The 17,800-nt window shown below is 48.9% G+C and overlaps 1 protein-coding gene, 1 long non-coding RNA gene and 1 other non-coding gene across 6 annotated transcripts in view; 2 read left to right on the plus strand and 1 right to left on the minus strand.

Moving 5' to 3' along the window:
- Positions 1-17,800, minus strand: part of LOC134969157 (uncharacterized) — a 66,911-nt gene that overhangs the window by 30,515 nt on the left and 18,596 nt on the right. The window lies entirely within an intron of this gene.
- Positions 1-17,800, plus strand: part of MARK2 (microtubule affinity regulating kinase 2) — a 385,864-nt gene that overhangs the window by 9,853 nt on the left and 358,211 nt on the right. The window lies entirely within an intron of this gene.
- Positions 13,148-13,266, plus strand: LOC134970421 (5S ribosomal RNA). Its single transcript, XR_010189774.1, has one exon. It is a non-coding gene; the product is annotated as a 5S ribosomal RNA (ribosomal RNA).

Here is a 17,800-nt window from a genome sequence, read left to right on the forward strand (position 1 = left end):
ACCGTGGGTGTACCAGTCGGTGTATGTGTTCACTTTTCTGCCTCTCATACCCAGGGTAATGAGAATAATAAGAAGGAGAGGAGTAAGAACTATACTCATTGTTCCGGGTGGCCAAGAAGAGCTTGTTACCCAGAACTCCAAGAAATGATCTCAGAGGACCCATGGCCTCTGCCGCTCAGACAGGACCTGCTGCAGCAGGGGGCCTGTCTGTTCCAAGACGTACCGCGGCTGCGTTTGACGGCATGGCGGTTGAACGCCGGATACTGAAGGAAAAAGGCATTCCGGAGGAAGTTATCCCTACGCTATTTAAAGCTAGGAAAGAAGTGAACGCAAACCATTATCACCGCATATGGCGGAAATATGTTGCGTGCTGTGAGGCCAGTAAGGCCCCAAAGGAGGAATTTCAGCTAGGTCGATTTCTGCACTTCCTACAAGTCAGAGGTGACTATGGGCCTAAAATTGGGTTCCATTAAGGTCCAGATTTCGGCTCTATCGATTTTCTTCCAAAATAGAACTGGCTTCACTGCCTGAAGTTCAGACTTTTGTTAAGGGAGTGCTGCATAGTCAGCCCCCGTTTGTGCCTCCAGTGGCACCGTGGGATCTCAACGTAGTGTTGGATTTCCTGAAGTCGCATTGAGTTGAGCCACTTAAATCCGTGGAGCTACAATACCTCACGTGGAAAGTGGTCATGCTGTGGGCCTTGGCGTCGGCCAGGCGTGTATCAGAATTGGCGGCTTTGTCAAAAGCTCTTATCTGTATTTTATATGGATAAGGCGGAATTGAGGACTCGTTCCCAATTCCTTCCTAAGGTGGTAGCAGTTTTTCATGTGAACCAACCTATTGTGGTGCCTGCGGCTACTTGGGACTTGGAGGATTCCAAGTTTCTGGACGTAGTCAGGGCCCTGAAAAGTATATGTTTCCAGGACGGCTGGAGTCAGGAAAACTGACTCGCTATTTATCCTGTATGCACCCAACAAGCTGGGTGCTCCTGTTTCTAAGCAGACTATTGCTCGCTGGATCTGTAGCACGATTCAACTTGCACATTCTGCGGCTGGACTGCCGCACCCTAAATTTGTGAAAGCCCATTCCACGAGGAAAGTGGGCTCTTCTTGGGCGGCTGCCCGAGGGGTCTCGGCTTTACAAATTTGCCGAGCTGTTACTTGGTCGGGTTCAAACACTCTTGCAAGAGTCTACAAGTTTGATACCCTGGCTGAGGAGGACCTAGAGTTTGCTCATTCGGTGCTGCAGAGTCATCCGCACTCTCCCGCCCGTTTGGGAGCTTTGGTATAATCCCCATGGTCCTTACGGAGTCCCCAGCATCCACTTAGGACGTTAGAGAAAATAAGATTTTACTCACCGGTAAATCTATTTCTCGTAGTCCGTAGTGGATGCTGGGCGCCCATCCCAAGTGCGGATTGTCTGCAATACGTGTATATAGTTATTGCCTAACTAAAGGGTTATTGTTGAGCCATCTGTTGAGAGGCTCAGTTGTTATCATACTGTTAACTGGGTATAGTATCACGAGTTATACGGTGTGATTTGTGTGGCTGGTATGAGTCTTACCCGGGATTCAAAATCCTTCCTTATTGTGTCAGCTCTTCCGGGCACAGTATCCTAACTGAGGTCTGGAGGAGGGTCTTAGTGGGAGGAGCCAGTGCACACCAGGTAGTCCTAAAGCTTCCTTTAGTTGTGCCCAGTCTCCTGCGGAGCCGCTAATCCCCATGGTCCTTACGGAGTCCCAGCATCCACTACGGACTACGAGAAATAGATTTACCGGTGAGTAAAATCTAATTATTTGTGGGATTGTATATTGTTGTTATTACAAAGGTCATTATGCAGTATTCAGTTGAAGTCGGAACTGCCGTCTAGTTGGAAACACAGCAGTTTCTGACTTTTTTAGGTCGAATCATGATTCGACCTATTCAATGGGGCTGACGTTTTTCCGACAAGTCGGCAATTTTGTGGATCTACATGTCTGGTCCGATTTGCAGCCAAATCCAACAGGATTTAGTCCCGTTTTCGACAATGTCAATCCAACTTTTTAAATAAAGTCGGATTGACATTGTTGGAAACTGCCAAAACCTGTCTGATTTGACCTCAAATTGAATACTGAACTAAACATCAATTGAATACTGCCCTACGATGCTAAAACACCTGTTTCTCTGACGTCCTAAGTAGATGCTGGGACTCCGTAAGGACCATGGGGAATAGCGGCTCCGCTGGAGACTGGGCACAACTAAAGAAAGCTTTAGGACTACCTGGTGTGCACTGGCTCCTCCCTCTATGACCCTCCTCCAGACCTCAGTTAGAATCTTGTGCCCGGCTGAGCTGGATGCACACTAGGGGCTCTCCTGAGCTCCTAGTAAAGAAAGTATATTTTATGTTTTTTATTTTCAGTGAGATCTGCTGGCAACAGACTCACTGCTACGAGGGACTAAGGGGAGAAGAAGCGAACCTACCTGCTTGCAGCTAGCTTGGGCTTCTTAGGCTACTGGACACCATTAGCTCCAGAGGGATCGAACACAGGGCCCGACCTCGATCGCCCGGTCCCGGAGCCGCGCCGCCGTCCCCCTTACAGAGCCAGAAGCAAGAAGATGGTCCTGAAAATCGGCGGCAGAAGACTTCGGTCTTCAACAAGGTAGTGCACAGCACTGCAGCTGTGCGCCATTGCTCCTCATGCACACCTCACACTCCGGTCACTGATGGGTGGTGCAGGGCGCTGGGGGGTGGGGTGCCCTGAGCAGCAATATTAACACCTTGGCTGGCAAAAAAATCACAATATATAGTCCTAGAGGCTATATATGTGAAAAATACCCCTGCCAGAGATCCATAAAAAAGCGGGAGATGCCCACCGAAAAAGGGGCGGGGCTATCTCCCTCAGCACACTGGCGCCATTTTTCCCTCACAGCTCCGCTGGAAGGATCGCTCCCAGGCTCTCCCCTGCAGTTTCCAGACTACATAGGGTAAAAAAGAGAGGGGGGGCACTAAATTTAGGCGCAATATTGTGTATACAAGCAGCTATTGGGAAAATCACTCAGTTACATTGTTAATCCCTGTGTATATATAGCGCTCTGGTGTGTGCTGGCATACTCTCTCTCTGTCTCCCCAAAGGGCTTTGTGGGGTCCTGTCCTCAGTCAGAGCATTCCCTGTGTGTGTGCGGTGTGTCGGTACAGCTGTGTCGACATGTTTGATGAGGAGGCTTATGTGGAGGCGGAGCAGATGCCGATAAATGTGATGTCACCCCTTGCGGGGCCGACACCTGAGTGGATGGATAGGTGGAAGGTATTAACCGACAGTGTCAACTCCTTACATAAAAGGCTGGATGACGTAACAGCTGTGGGAGAGCCGGCTTCTCAGCCCGCGCCTGCCCAGGCGTCTCAAAGGTCATCAGGGGCTCAAAAACGCCCGCTACCTCAGATGGCAGACACAGATGTCGACACGGAGTCTGACTCCAGTGTCGACGAGGTTGAGACATATACACAATCCACTAGGTACATCCGTTGCATGATCTCGGCAATGAAAAATGTGTTACACATTTCTGACATGAACCCAAGTACCACAAAAAAGGGGTTTTATGTTTGGGGAGAAAAAGCAGCCAGTGTTTTGTTCGCCCATCAGATGAGTGAGTGAAGTGTGTGAAGAAGCGTGGGTTCCCCCGATAAGAAACTGGTAATTTCTAAAAAGTTACTGATGGCGTACCCTTTCCCGCCAGAGGATAGGTCACATTGGGAGATATCCCCTAGGGTGGATAAGGCGCTCACATGTTTGTCAAAAAAGGTGGCACTGCCGTCTTAGGATACGGCCACTTTGAAGGAGCCTGCTGATAAAAAGCAGGAGGCTATCCTGAAGTCTGTATATACACACTCAGGTACTATATTGAGACCTGCAATTGCCTCAGCATGGATAGTGCTGCTACAGCGTGGTCTATTACCCTGTCAGGACAGGGATACTATTTTGCTAACCATAGAGCATATTAAAGACGTCGTCTTATATATGAGGGATGCACAGAGGGATATTTGTCGGCTGGCATCCAGAATTAATGCAATGTCCATTCTGCCAGGAGGGTATTCGGGACCCGGCAGTGGACATGCGATGCTGCCTTTAAAAGGCACATGGAGATTCTGCCTTATAAGGGTGAGGAATTGTTTGGGGATGGTCTCTGGGACCTCGTATCCACAGCAACAGCTGGGAAAGAAATTTTTTTTACCTCATGTTTCCTCACAGCCTAAGAAAGCACCGTATTATCAGGTACAGTCCTTTCGGCTTCAGAAAAGCAAGCGGGTCAAAGGCGCTTCCTTTCTGCACAGAGACAAGGGAAGAGGGAAAAAGCTGCACCAGACAGCCAGTTCCCAGGATCAAAAATCTTCCCCCGCTTCCTCTGAGTCCACCGCATGACGCTGGGGCTCCACAGGTGGAGCCAGGTGCGGTGGGGGCGCGTCTCGGGAACTTCAGCGACCAGTGGGCTCGCTCACAGGTGGATCCCTGGGTTCTGCAAGTAGTATCACTGGGATACAAGCTGGAGTTCGAGGCGACTCCCCCTCGCCGTTACCTCAAATCAGCCTTGCCTGCTGCCCTCGAGGGGAGGTAGTACTGGCGGCAATTCACAAGCTGTACTCCAGCAGGTGATAATCAAGGTACCCCTCCTTCAACAAGGCCGGGGTTACTATTCCACAATGGTTGTGGTACCGAAACCAGACGGTTCGGTGAGACCCATTCTAAAATTGAAATCCTTGAACACTTATATACGAAGGTTCAAGTTCAAAATGGAATCGCTCAGGGCGGTTATTGCAAGCCTGGACGAAGGGGATTACATGGTATCACTGGACATCAAGGATGCTTACCTGCATGTCCCCATTTACCCTCCTCACCAGGAGTACCTCAAAATTGTGGTACAGGACTGTCATTACCAATTCCAGACGTTGCCGTTGGTCTGTCCCCGGCACCGAGGGTATTTACCAAGGTAATGGCCGAAATGATGATACTCCTTCGAAGAAAGGGAGTTATAATTATCCCTACTTGGACGATCTCCTTATAAAGGCGAGGTCCAGGGAGCAGTTGTTGGTCGGAGTAGCACTATCTCGTGAAGTGCTACAACAGCACGGCTGGATTCTGAATATTCCAAAGTCGCAGCTGGTTCCTACGACGCTTCTACTGCTCCTGGGTATGGTTCTGGACACAGACACAAGAAAAAAGTGTTTCTCCCGGAGGAGAAGGCCAAGGAGTTGTTATCTCTAGTCAGATACCTCCTAAAACAAATACAGGTGTCGGTGCATCAATGCACGCGAGTCCAGGGAAAGATGGTAGCTTCTTACGAAGAAATTCCATTCGGCAGGTTCCATGCAAGGATCTTCCAGTGGGATCTGTTGGACAAGTGGTCCGGGTCGCATCTTCAGATGCATCGGCTGATAACCCTGTCTCCAAGGGCCAGGGTGTCGCTGTTGTGGTGGCTGCAGAGTGCTCATCTTCTAGAGGGCCGCAGATTCGGCATACAGGACTGGGTCCTGGTGACCACGGATGCCAGCCTTCGAGGCTGGGAGGCAGTCACACAGGGAAGAAACTTCCAAGGACTATGGTCGAGTCAGGCGACTTCCCTAAACATAAATATTCTGGAACTAAGGGCCATTCACAATGCCCTAAGTCAGGCTAGACCCCTGCTTCAACACCAGCCGGTGCTGATCCAGTCAGACAACATCACGGCGGTCGCCCATGTAAACCAACAGGGCAGCACATGAAGCAGGATGGCGATGGCAGAAGCCACAAGGATTTTCCGATGGGCACTGTCAGCAGTGTTCATTCCCGGAGTGGACAACTGGGAAGCAGACTTTCTCAGCAGGCACGACTTCCACCCGGGAGAGTGGGGACTTCATCCAGAAGTCTTCCAAATGATTGTACACCATTGGGAAAGGCCACAGGTGGACATGATGGCGTCCCGCCTCAACAAAAAGCTAAAAAGATATTGCGCCAGGTCAAGGGACCCTCAGGCGATAGCTGTGGACGCTCTGGTATGTGTTCCCTCCTCTGCCTCTCATACCCAAGGTACTGAGAATAATAAGGAGAGGAGTAAGAACTATACTCGTGGTTCCGGATTGGCCAAGAAGAGCTTGGTACCCAGAACTTCAAAAAAATGATCTCAGAGGACCCATGGCCTCTGCCGCTCAGACAGGACCTGCTGCAGCAGGGGCCCTGTCTGTTCCAAGACTTACCGCGGCTGCGTTTGACGGCATGGCGGTTGAACGCCGGATCCTGAAGGAAAAGGACATTCTGGAGGAAGTCATCCCTACGCTGATTAAAGCTAGGAAAGAAGTGACCGCAAACCATTATCACCGCATATGGCGAAAATATGTTGCGTGGTGTGAGGCCAGGAAGATCCAACGGAGGAATTTCAGTTGGGCCGTTTTCTGCACTTCTTCCTACAGTCAGGGGTGACTATGGGCCTAAAATTGGGTTCCATTAAGGTCCAGATTTCGGCTCTGTCGATTTTCTTCCAGAAAGAACTGGCTTCACTGCCTGATGTTCAGACATTTGTTAAGGGAGTGCTGCATATTCAGCCCCCTTTTGTGCCTCCAGTGGCACCTTGGGATCACAACGTGGTGTTGGATTTCCTAAAGTCACATTGGTTTGAGCCACTAAAAACTGTGGATTTGAAATATCTCACGTGGAAAGTGGTCATGCTGTTGGCCTTGGCTTCGGCCAGGCGTGTGTCAGAATTGGCGGCTTTGTCATATAAAAGTCCTTATCTGATTTTCCATATGGATAGGGCAGAATTGAGGACTCGTCCCCAGTTTCTCCCTAAGGTGGTATCAGCTTTTCATTTGAACCAACCTATTGTAGTGCCTGCGGCTACTAGGGACTTGGAGGATTCCAAGTTGTTGGACGTAGTCAGGGCCCTGAAAATGTATGTTTCCAGGACAGCTAGTGTCAGGAAAACTGACTCGCTATTTATCCTGTATGCACCCAACAAGCTGGGTGCTCCTGCTTCAAAGCAGACTATTGCTCGCTGGATTTGAAGTACGATTTAGCTTGCACATTCTGCGGCTGGACTGCCGCATCCTAGATCAGTGAAAGCCCATTCCACGAGGAAGGTGGGCTCTTCTTGGGCGGCTGCCCGAGGGGTCTCGGCTTTACAACTTTGCCGAGCAGCTACTTGGTCGGGGTCAAACACATTTGCTAAATTTTACAAGTTTGATACCCTGGCTGAGGAGGACCTAGAGTTTGCTCATTCGGTGCTGCAGAGTCATCCGCACTCTCCCGCCCGTTTGGGAGCTTTGGTATAATCCCCATGGTCCTTACGGAGTCCCAGCATCCACTTAGGACGTCAGAGAAAATAAGATTTTACTCACCGGTAAATCTATTTCTCGTAGTCCGTAGTGGATGCTGGGCGCCCATCCCAAGTGCGGATTGTCTGCAATACTTGTATATAGTTATTGTTAACTAAAGGGTTATTGTTGAGCCATCCGTTGAGAGGCTCAGTTATATTTCATACTGTTAACTGGGTATAGTATCACGAGTTATACGGTGTGATTGGTGTGGCTGGTATGAGTCTTACCCGGGATTCAAAATCCTTCCTTATTGTGTCAGCTCTTCCGGGCACAGTATCCTAACTGAGGTCTGGAGGAGGGTCATAGAGGGAGGAGCCAGTGCACACCAGGTAGTCCTAAAACTTTCTTTAGTTGTGCCCAGTCTCCTGCGGAGCCGCTATTCCCCATGGTCCTTACGGAGTCCCAGCATCCACTACGGACTACGAGAAATAGATTTACCGGTGAGTAAAATCTTATTTTTACAGCTGCCAAACGTGTCCGTATACTATCTCTCTGTCCAAACAGCATTGTCTAATGCGCCCTACACACTGACCGATTACACTGAAAGATATGAACGATCTCATTTATTAATGAACGAGATATCGTTTATATCTTTCAGTGTGTATGCACAAACGATGAACGATGCGCGGCCCCGCGCTTGTTCATCGTTGGTGCTGGCTCATTTTATACCTGCAAGCCAATATGGACAATATCGTCCACATTAGCATGCAGGGCTGTGGGGCCGGGTGACGGGGGGAGTGAAGAAACTTCACTCCCCCCGCCGGGTCAGCTGTCGGGCAACTCGGCGGCCAATCGGGCAGTGTGTAGGGCCTATATCAGAAAGGAACCCGAATTTTGTGTGCAGAGAATATGCCATCTCTGTACTTGCTAAAGTTTTAGGCAGGTGTGGAAAAAATGCTGCAACGTAAGAATGCTTTAAAAAATAGAAGTGTTAATAGTATATTTTTATCAGTTAACAAAATTCAAAGTGAATGAACAGAAGAGAAATCAATATTTGGTGTGAGCACCCTTTGCCTTCAAAACGGCGTCCGTTCTTCTAGGTAAACTTGCACAGTTTTTGAAGAACTCGGCATGGAGGTTGTTCCAAACTAGAATTAACCAGAGAGCTTCTGTGGATGTAGGCTTGCTCAAATCCTTTTGTCTCCTCAGGCAGGTACTTATCCATCATGCAAATACCATCAGGGAGGCGTATAATTGGCTCCAAATTTATTCTGCAGCAGGACAACGACCCACACATACAGCTAATGTCATTAAGAGCTATCTTCAGTGTAAAAATGAACAAGGAGTCCTGGAAGTGATAATATGGCCCCACATAACCTTGATCTCAACATCATCGAGTCTGTCTGGGATTACTTAGAGACAGAAGGATTTGAGCAGGCCTACATCCACAGAAGATTTGTTCTCCAAATTGTTTGGAGCATCCTCCCTGCAGAGTTCCTTGAAAAACTGTGCAAGTGTACCTAGCATTGATGCTGTTTTGAAGGCAAAGGGTGGTCAAACCAAATATTGAATTGATTTAGATTTCTCTTCTGTTCATTAGCTTTGCATTTTGTGTGTAAAGTCCATTTGGGCACGTGTTTAGCCGCTTTGTGCGACTAATCCTGGTGCTTTTAGGAGCATCTATACTAATGGATGCCCGAATCAACTAAAATTTTACACCTGGTGATCAGATTTGCAGAGACCCCGGCCAGCCAGTGATGAGTGCAAAGTTTAATGTAGAAACGAAACCCTGCTCTGTTCACTCCATACTGTATGTCTATCGCATCCAGCGGTATTCATGCAAATGAAGACAAGTCTGTCATGTGCTTGTATAGTTGTATACTATGTATTGGGGGCACTGTCCTGTGATGGGATGTGGTTACAATCCCGACTGTCAGACAACCCCAGGGGACTTAAGGTTAGGGTGCGGGGGGGGAAGGGGAGGAGGGTTAGGGTTGGGCACCACCAGGGGGGGGTCAGGGTTAGTCTGCGGGGGATGATGGTTAGTGTTTTGCACCCAAAAGGGAGGCATGGGGTAAGAGGAGGGTTAGACTGCTTACCGTCCCTTGTCTGGATTTCGACTGTCTCCTGACTGCCGGCATCCCAACAGCCGGCATTTCATACTCAAACTGCTGTGGCATACTATGTATTGGGAGCACCAGTGTGGCATACAACTGTTGTTATACTATGTATTGGGGGGCACTGCGGTGTGGCATACTATAGTGTTCACTCTAGGCTGTTTTAGCAGGGCGCCGCGCCCTGCCCGTTTTTTAGAAGGCAAAACCCGCCCTGCCCCTTTTGCGGCGCCCTGCTAAAACAGCCGCCCGCTTCCTGCCCTCCCAGCGTGTAAAAATGCCATGCGCATGCGCGCGGCATCCATTCACGCATTGGGAGAGAGCTGGGTGAAGCCCAGCACCGACCGAAGTGCTGGGCACGCCCCCAAAAGTGACGTTGCCGGCCACAGACGCCCTCTACAGTAGCGTCTGTGGGCCGCACCGCCCACTAAAATGACGGGTGTGTGGCCATGCCCCCTAATTTGCATGGCCGCGCCCCCGTTCCGGGCGAGCACCAATGTGCCCCCGAACTCCGGCGCTCTGCCCCTGCCTCATCCTAGGGGGAACACTGTACTATGTATTGGGGGGGCACTGCGGTGTGGCATACTATGTTTTGGGGGGCGCTGCGGTGTGGCATACTATGTATTGGGGGGGCACTGCGGTGTGGCATACTATGTATTGGGGGGCACTGCGGTGTGGCATACTATGTATTGGGGGGCACTGCGGTGTGGAATGCTATATATTGGGGTCACTGCGCTGTGGCATACTATGTATTGGAGTCGCTGTGGTGTGGTATACTATGTATTGGGGTCACTGACAACGATACTATATCTTGGTCTGATGGCATGCGGGGAAGCCGAAGGGGCATTGAAGGGATATCAGTGATATTCTATAGAAATTTTCATGTATTTTGGTTGCGGACGATGGTGTGGCTCTTTAACTTTTAATCTGGCTCCTAGAATTTGTAAAAATTTGTTGAGCCCTGCACTGTGCAATATATCGTTCCTTGGCACGTATGTGTAAACCGCATAAGCGCTAGATAAAGAGGGATGGCTTATTTAATTAAAAGCGGCAAGAGTGCTAAAATGGTGAGAGTGCTTATAATTGTAGGTTGTACATAATTATGCTTTACCTCAAATATATATACTGTTAATGCTAGATTATTCATAACTGCTTGACAGGTTCTCTTTAATATAAAGTAGAGTAAAACATTTTTACAAGTTGTTTTTCATGTATTAAATTGCTTTACTAGATTACAATAGCAATCTATTAAGTTATATATTGCAAATGCAACTTGTTAGTGAGATGCTACAACCTTGGTCTTTATTATTCAAATTGCTTCCTGTTTACATTTTGCAATTTCCTTTTGAGCACGTGGCTGGCAGAGCTTGGAAATTGTATGATCTTTTCTGGAGCCTGCACTGCTGTCATACCTTCTTCACCTACTTTTCTAAGTCTTTGTTTTGTTTTTAAATAGAACCTTTATTCTAATTTCTGACACACGAACAGAAGAAAGGCAGATACAGTCGTTAATGCATTGTATAGGACAGTCTAATGCTATGTACATGCTTTCCAATATATCCTGCCAATCATATGCCAGTGTGTACACCAGATATATCTGTGAACCACGTCATTCACAGATATGTTGCTTCGGCCGTGCACCACAGCAGATGTGATATATCTACAGGCAACCAGCCGACCCATATGCTGGCCACAGGAGCCACCGACAATGCCTTCACTACTGGTTCCTGTGGCCAGACATATTGGTAAACCCATTGGTCGTTGGGTTCTCCGGAAGGCCCATCCTTTGGCCAAGTGTGTACCCTGCATTCGCAATGATGATCAACACAAGTAACAGTGTCAAGCTATTTCAAACAAGATTACCAACCAGTAAGTTGAGGTGGCAGAAAGATAATGATGCATGAGTAGAAGCTTGAAATTACTGGTGGTGCCCTAAGTATTTTGATAGCAATGACAATAAGGGGGAATTCAACTGTTTCTCCTTCATCCACTAGGGGCCACTGGAGTGTAGTTACAATGGGGAGATAGTAGGTGGTATTGGTAGCTGGCACTTTAAAAATTCTCACACTGTGGCTAGCTCCTCCCCTACTATCTCCCCTCCAAGCCAGTCTTAGTTAAGTGCCCGAGGTAGCTGGTTCACTTGGGTTTAGCTGAAGAATTTTCTTCTTTTTTCTTTATTATTTTATTTTTCTTACACACACTCACAGACTGGCAGCTCTGCCACTGCCAGTCTGCACCGTGGGAGCTGCCGGCGGGGTCCCATCGCAGCTGCGTGCGGCTAGGGATGGGCCCCGGCTGAGGGAGACACTGAGCTCTCCTGAGTTGGCGGACACCGCTGCGTGCGGCGCGTGTCGCGGCCACTCCATCCAGCAGAAGATTCCGGCAGCATGGCAGCGGTGAGTATCAAAAAATGGTCGGACACCGCTGCGTGCGGCTTGTGTCGGGACCACCCCACCACAGAAGATTCCGGCTGGACGCCGCTGCGTGCGGCGTGTGTCGGGGCCGATCCACCAAGAACACAGTGGTGAGTGAAGTATACTTTATTTGTGGTGGCTATGTATGTTTTTAGAGCAATGCACTGTTTATTGTTGTACAACCCACTCCAGAAGGGCTCTCTGGGGCTGTAATGTACTTTATTGTATCCTTACCTGTCCTCCTCATGGAGAAACAGACAGGATGATTGGGGGAGGCTGAGTATGTGTTTATACAACCCTGACTGAAAAACGGGTGTGTGTCATTCTGATAACCCTCTGCTCCCCCAGCTCCCCGCACCCCCCGCACAGATCCCCACTCAGCGCGACTCACAGAGCCGGCACAGGGATCCCGCTCGAGCGCAAAGCAATGTTTAAATTTGGCGCCTTGTACGGAGGGGGCGGAGCTAAGTCCCGCTCTGTAGAGCGAGCTCAGCGCTCCCTGCTCCCAGGCGGCGACTCGCGCTCTGTTCAGCGCAACACTCCCCGGCGGCGGCTAGCAGATACAGGGCTCTACTAGCGCTGTATAGCGGGCTCAGCGCTCAGCGCTCCCCGGCGGTGACTCGCAGGCCCAGCGGAGGGTACAGCTCGCTTCCCGCTTAGTTTTGCAATAAGGCGCCATAGCCGGGGGGCGGAGCTAACTCCCGCTCTGTACAGCGGGCTCAGCATTCTCCGCTCCCCGGCCACTGTTATAGTGTAATAGGCATTTATGTGAGTTTAATGCACATGGTGCTGAGGAGAATGTGATATAGTCAGAGTGGCTCAGCACTAATCCAGTTATCCACTATATAGATTTTATCGCATAGCCCAGAGGAGTTTCACTCTGGCGGCCATTTCCTCCATGCACAGACCTGGCTTCATATTTGCAGTGTCTCCTATAGCCCAGTGGGCTAATCTTGCATACTCAGAGACAAATACAAATAAAGTCCCAGGTATATTAACAGTTAACCTGCTTTACTCAGCGGGCTCCCAGGTCTCCCCGTCGCTAGGCAACAGCTCTGGGATTTGTAACTTTTCGATACTTCAGGCTGCTGAAATATAGATACATTCCTCCTGCAGTAGAGTCCTCTACCCAGCATTTTCCTACTTGCAAATCAGGGAACCTGCTCTATTACAGTAGCTGGGACTCAGCTCAATAATAATTAAAAGGATCTACTGTGCAGTATTTATTTACCTACGGTGTGTGTGTATATATACATATATAGTTATGTTTGTGCATGTATATATATAGATATATATATTTAAGTGCGTGTAGGTATGTATATAGATAAATCCATAAAATACCAGATATAGGGGATAAAAGCCTATGGCCACACCACCCTGAACACGCCCGATCTCGTCTGATCTCGGAAACTAAGCAGGGTCAGGCCCGGTTAGTACTTGGATGGGAGACCGCCTGGGAATACCAGGTGCTGTAGGCTACTTCCGCAATGTTTTCTAATAACAACATCTTGCACATAACATTTTCCCCCATCTTTCTCACAGGCTGGTCACCATTTTGAAAAGCCAGCGGAACCTCAGAGAAACATCTGGTGCACCTTAATTAGCGGTACACTAAATACAGGGCGGGGTGTTGCCTTCCCTTTATTATTCCTTGTTGTCACTAGTTACTAATGCTATTTGTAATTGTGGAATGCGTGTAAGGCATAAGACAAATAGCGCTGCGGCTCAGTACGCTAGTAGCGGGTATCTGAACAGGGGTTTGAATCCAAACAAAACTTTAAGGAGAACTCCTATAGCCTAGGGCTAAGACTCCTGTCCCACAGCGCAGCGTTGCTGGTTCAGGTCTCCGCTGCTCCAGAAAGTTTATTTTAATCGTATCGGTCACTACACATTATAGTGCACACCTTACGTAGGGCTCTGTTTATTTAACCCACCTTTTCTCCTTTCGTTTGTCTCTCCTGGGATAGTCGAAGAATTCCCTCTTAGGTGTGAAGTATGCGGCGGAGCCATCTGCTTCGCCCTCCACGCACCTGCACACCCCTGTTTGATCAATGATGCAGGTAATGTCACTATTAACCAGACAATAACTCATCAGGTAAGCCCTTGGACTTTGGTTTCCAAGGTCACAGGATCAAATCACAGCGGGACCAAACACACCTTTCCAAAAAGAAACTTTGCTAACATTCCATGCATTACTGATGTCTGTTTTCTGTGGATCTGAACCAGTGTCTCAGAATATACAGGTACATAATACAGCAGTTCATCTGATACTGCAGGTAAAGGAGGAGGACACGTCAAGTCCATCAGGGTTCCACGCCATTGACGAAAATGACAGCGACTGGTTCAGTTTCGGATGAGCTGGGCAGGCTCCGGTAGGCGGCCGACAGACACCCGAATACACAATATCAGGTATCAAACAAGGTTTGTTTTCCTATCTTTTCCCCGCAGATGGCAGGAGATGGTATCAGAACCTCTCTAGGGTATACACCTCGGTGTATCGCCGGTCCATCAAGCCGCCGTTTTCCTGAGGCAACCTTGCTCAGGGATCCATCGACATATGCGGCAGCATGGTTCTACCGTATCCGGAGCAGGTAGGTTGGGGAACAATTGTCCTCTAGGTTACAGGATGCTTCGCATCAGGATCAATTGATACTTTGATACAGGTCAGAATCACGATTCTGCTTTATGTTCCTTGGAGGTCTCCATGTCTACAGACTCGGACCCTGCATCTTCGCTTGGGCTGTCTTAACCAGACGACCTCTGGGGCTGCGACAGTGACAAGTAAACATGAAATCCTACGGGGCAGATGGTTCTGGGGAAGGAACTTTCTGCAGGATTTCTTGAACCAATGGAGGTAGGTCCACTTTGATTTCTCCTACTACTGCCCCAGCTCCAAGACAGACCTTTACTGGTCTTCCCTTTAGATTTTTTCGTGCCCTTTCAGGTTTTTGACTCCACACGGGTGATATCTTCGTCGCCAGGGGTTCTCAGGGTAAAAAGGCTGAAGCAGAGGTTCAACATCCTCAGTCCAGTCTGATTTTATGTCATCCTATACACCCATTACACCTGCAGGGTCCCAGGGTAGGCGCAGGTCGATGGGAGAAGGCTTGGGCGGTTACAACCGTCTCAGGAGTCCCTCGGCATAGGTCGGCTGATTTACGATGACAAGAGAGTCATACTGCAGGCTGCGCTCCATAGGTTTCTAACCGCAAAGGGTGTTGATCCCTGTTTTTCACATATCATTTGAATTAGGACAGTTCTCAGGCCTTTGTTTTCTTTTCACGTTCCGAAGCCAAGTGGCTCGGACAGGCCTATTCTGGCCTTACAATCCTTTTAGTCTGTGATTGCTAGTTTAAACAAGAAAGGGAGTTTTACGTGTCCCTTGTCTTCAGAGATGCCTGTTTACTGATTTCCGTTGGACAGGCTTTTCTCAGATTCCCCCTTAACAGGATTCTCATTTTCACTGTAAGTCCTTTACTCTTCTCTCTTCCGCTCCCACAGAGTTTAGAAAGATAACAGAATAACTCTTTTTCAGGGGCAGTGGGTGACGTTGGTTCCCTAATGGGACAATTTACTGCTACTATCCCACTCTGTACATTAGGTGGCTTCTGAATATCCGGAGGATCCACGAGCTTCTGATTCGACACAGATCCAATTTATGCTCCGCATAGACGTTTCTCAACACGGTCCGTCAGAGGTTTTTTCATTCCTCGGCACCAGAGACTCTATTTCTTCAGTCAAGTTGCGACGTAATGAGTGGTCGCCTCCATTCCTCTCGGAACGGGGGACAACAATCTTGTTTCCAGATCAAGCCACCAGGTCAGACTCCTGGGTGAGGGAACATGCCCCGGAGTTTTGTCAGCTGGTCCGCTGTGGGCGGAGATTTCGGATCGACCTCAGGGCGTTCTGACTGACTCGTTAACCCTTTATTACTCTCGGACGGCAGTAGCCGTGGAGGCCCTCAGGGCTCCGGGGAGTTTTCTGGTTATTCTATCCTGCCTCCTTTTTCTATTTCTACTTCATGTTCAGTAACACAGGAGGGGATTATGCGTGCTAGTCCTCTCGGTGGCGCTGGTTGGGCCACGCATGACTTGAAGATACAGATACGCCTGTTGTCAGTAGAGGAGCCTTGGCTCCTACCTCGACTGGACTGTCTACTTCAACAGGCTCCTTTTTTCTCCTTGTTCAATTTTACACTGGTTTCGGTTACCCGTGTGACTGTTCACGAGACCTCAGAAGGGAGGAGTTCCCTAGTTCGGTTAGGCCTACTGGGCTCCGATTTCAGAAGTCTATTACCTCTTCTCGCTTTTGCCACTTTGGGAAAACTTTATGGAACATAATGAAGATAAAAGGGGTTTTTTCCCCCTTCTTCCAGTTACCATTCATCTTTGGTTTCTCTGGGAGGTTTTTTGCTCCGCTGCGCTTCAAACCACACTGACCGGAATTTTAGGTCTCTGCCTTTTTCGCTTTTCTTCCAAATGAGATTAGCCTAGCGGCCGTAAGTTCGGCCTCTTGTTCAGGGAGTACTCTATTGGCAACTCCCCGGGCTCGGCTTCGGCCTCAGCGGTCGTTTCTTCCAGAGGGGAGGTCCATTTTTCATATAAATCTGACACTAGTGGTTTTCAATCCTCTCTGAATGTTGTCAGGGCTCGTCAACTCTCTCTACAGAGGTCTCAGGCTATTCGATGAAGTGTTTTTTCTTCTTTGCTCTGGATGATGCTCCCGTACTAAATAGCCGGGGCCCCAGCATATGCTGGACAGTTGGATACATCTGATCATCAGACAGTCTTCTTGGCGGTTACTAGGGAACCTCCGTTTTCCATTTCAGCGCGCTTTACGCGCATTGTAAGACTTTCGTGGGCAGCCGCCCGCGGGGTCTCCATGAATATTTTGTCGGGCGGCTACTTGGTCAAACCGACATTCGTTTTGTCAAATTCTACAAGTTTGACACTTTTACGGCCTCTGCATCACTGTTTGGCCGAGCAGTTTTTACAGGACTCTCAGCGCTTTCCCACCCGTTTTTTGGGAGCTCTGGGACGTCCCCATTGTAACTACACTCCAGTGGCCCCTAGTGGATGAAGGAGAAATCAGGATTTTGGTACTTACCGATAAATCCCTTTCTCCGATTCCACAGGGGCCACTGGACGCCCGCCCAGCGCTGTTTCTCCTGATTTTTGTTTGATTAACGATTGCAGATCACCATATGACTGCTTGTTGGGTTCAGGCTAGCCTGGTTTTTTGTCAGGTTCTGTTCCAGGTTTAGTTTGTGTTCGCCTGGTTTACAGGGCGTCGTTAACCTCCTCTACCTTACGGTTTGTTTATTACAGCTCTCCTCGGGCACAGTTTAACGTAGACTGGCTTGGAGGGGAGATAGTAGGGGAGGAGCTAGCCACAGTGTGAGAATTTTTAAAGTGCCAGCTACCAATACCACCTACTATCTCCCCATTGTAACTACACTCCAGTGGCCCCTGTGGAATCGGAGAAAGGGATTTATCGGTAAGTACCAAAATCCTGATTTTGCGCTGCTGCAGCCCCTGTCTACAGTGACCGGATGATACTCCTTTATATGTGTCAATGGATACGAGTGCCACGGTGCCCATTATTTCTGCCTGCACACTCCTGAGATAGTGAGCAATAATCTACCCAAACTCAGGCTTACGGGCACCAAAACTTAGCGCCACCAGTAGTTTTCATGGGTTTAGCCACATTATGCAACTACTCCTGGTGCATTTATAATAAGTGATGGGCACCCGCAGCATTCATGCCCATCGCCACAAACAATTGAATATTACCAACCACTGGAGACGGGAGAGCGGGCGCAGTAAAAAAATTAAATGCCCCATGTTACTTTATATGTGCCAATTCAATTGTATTTTTTTTTTTTGTTAGGCTGCCACTAGATGGCACCCGACGGCAGCAATTCAGTTGTTCTGCTGTACGGGCACCCATCAACCACGGATAACACATTTCTCTGACGTCCTAGTGGATGCTGGGGACTCCGTAAGGACCATG

Source organism: Pseudophryne corroboree, chromosome 11, assembly GCF_028390025.1.
Source record: "Pseudophryne corroboree isolate aPseCor3 chromosome 11, aPseCor3.hap2, whole genome shotgun sequence".
Taxonomy (NCBI): domain Eukaryota; kingdom Metazoa; phylum Chordata; class Amphibia; order Anura; family Myobatrachidae; genus Pseudophryne; species Pseudophryne corroboree.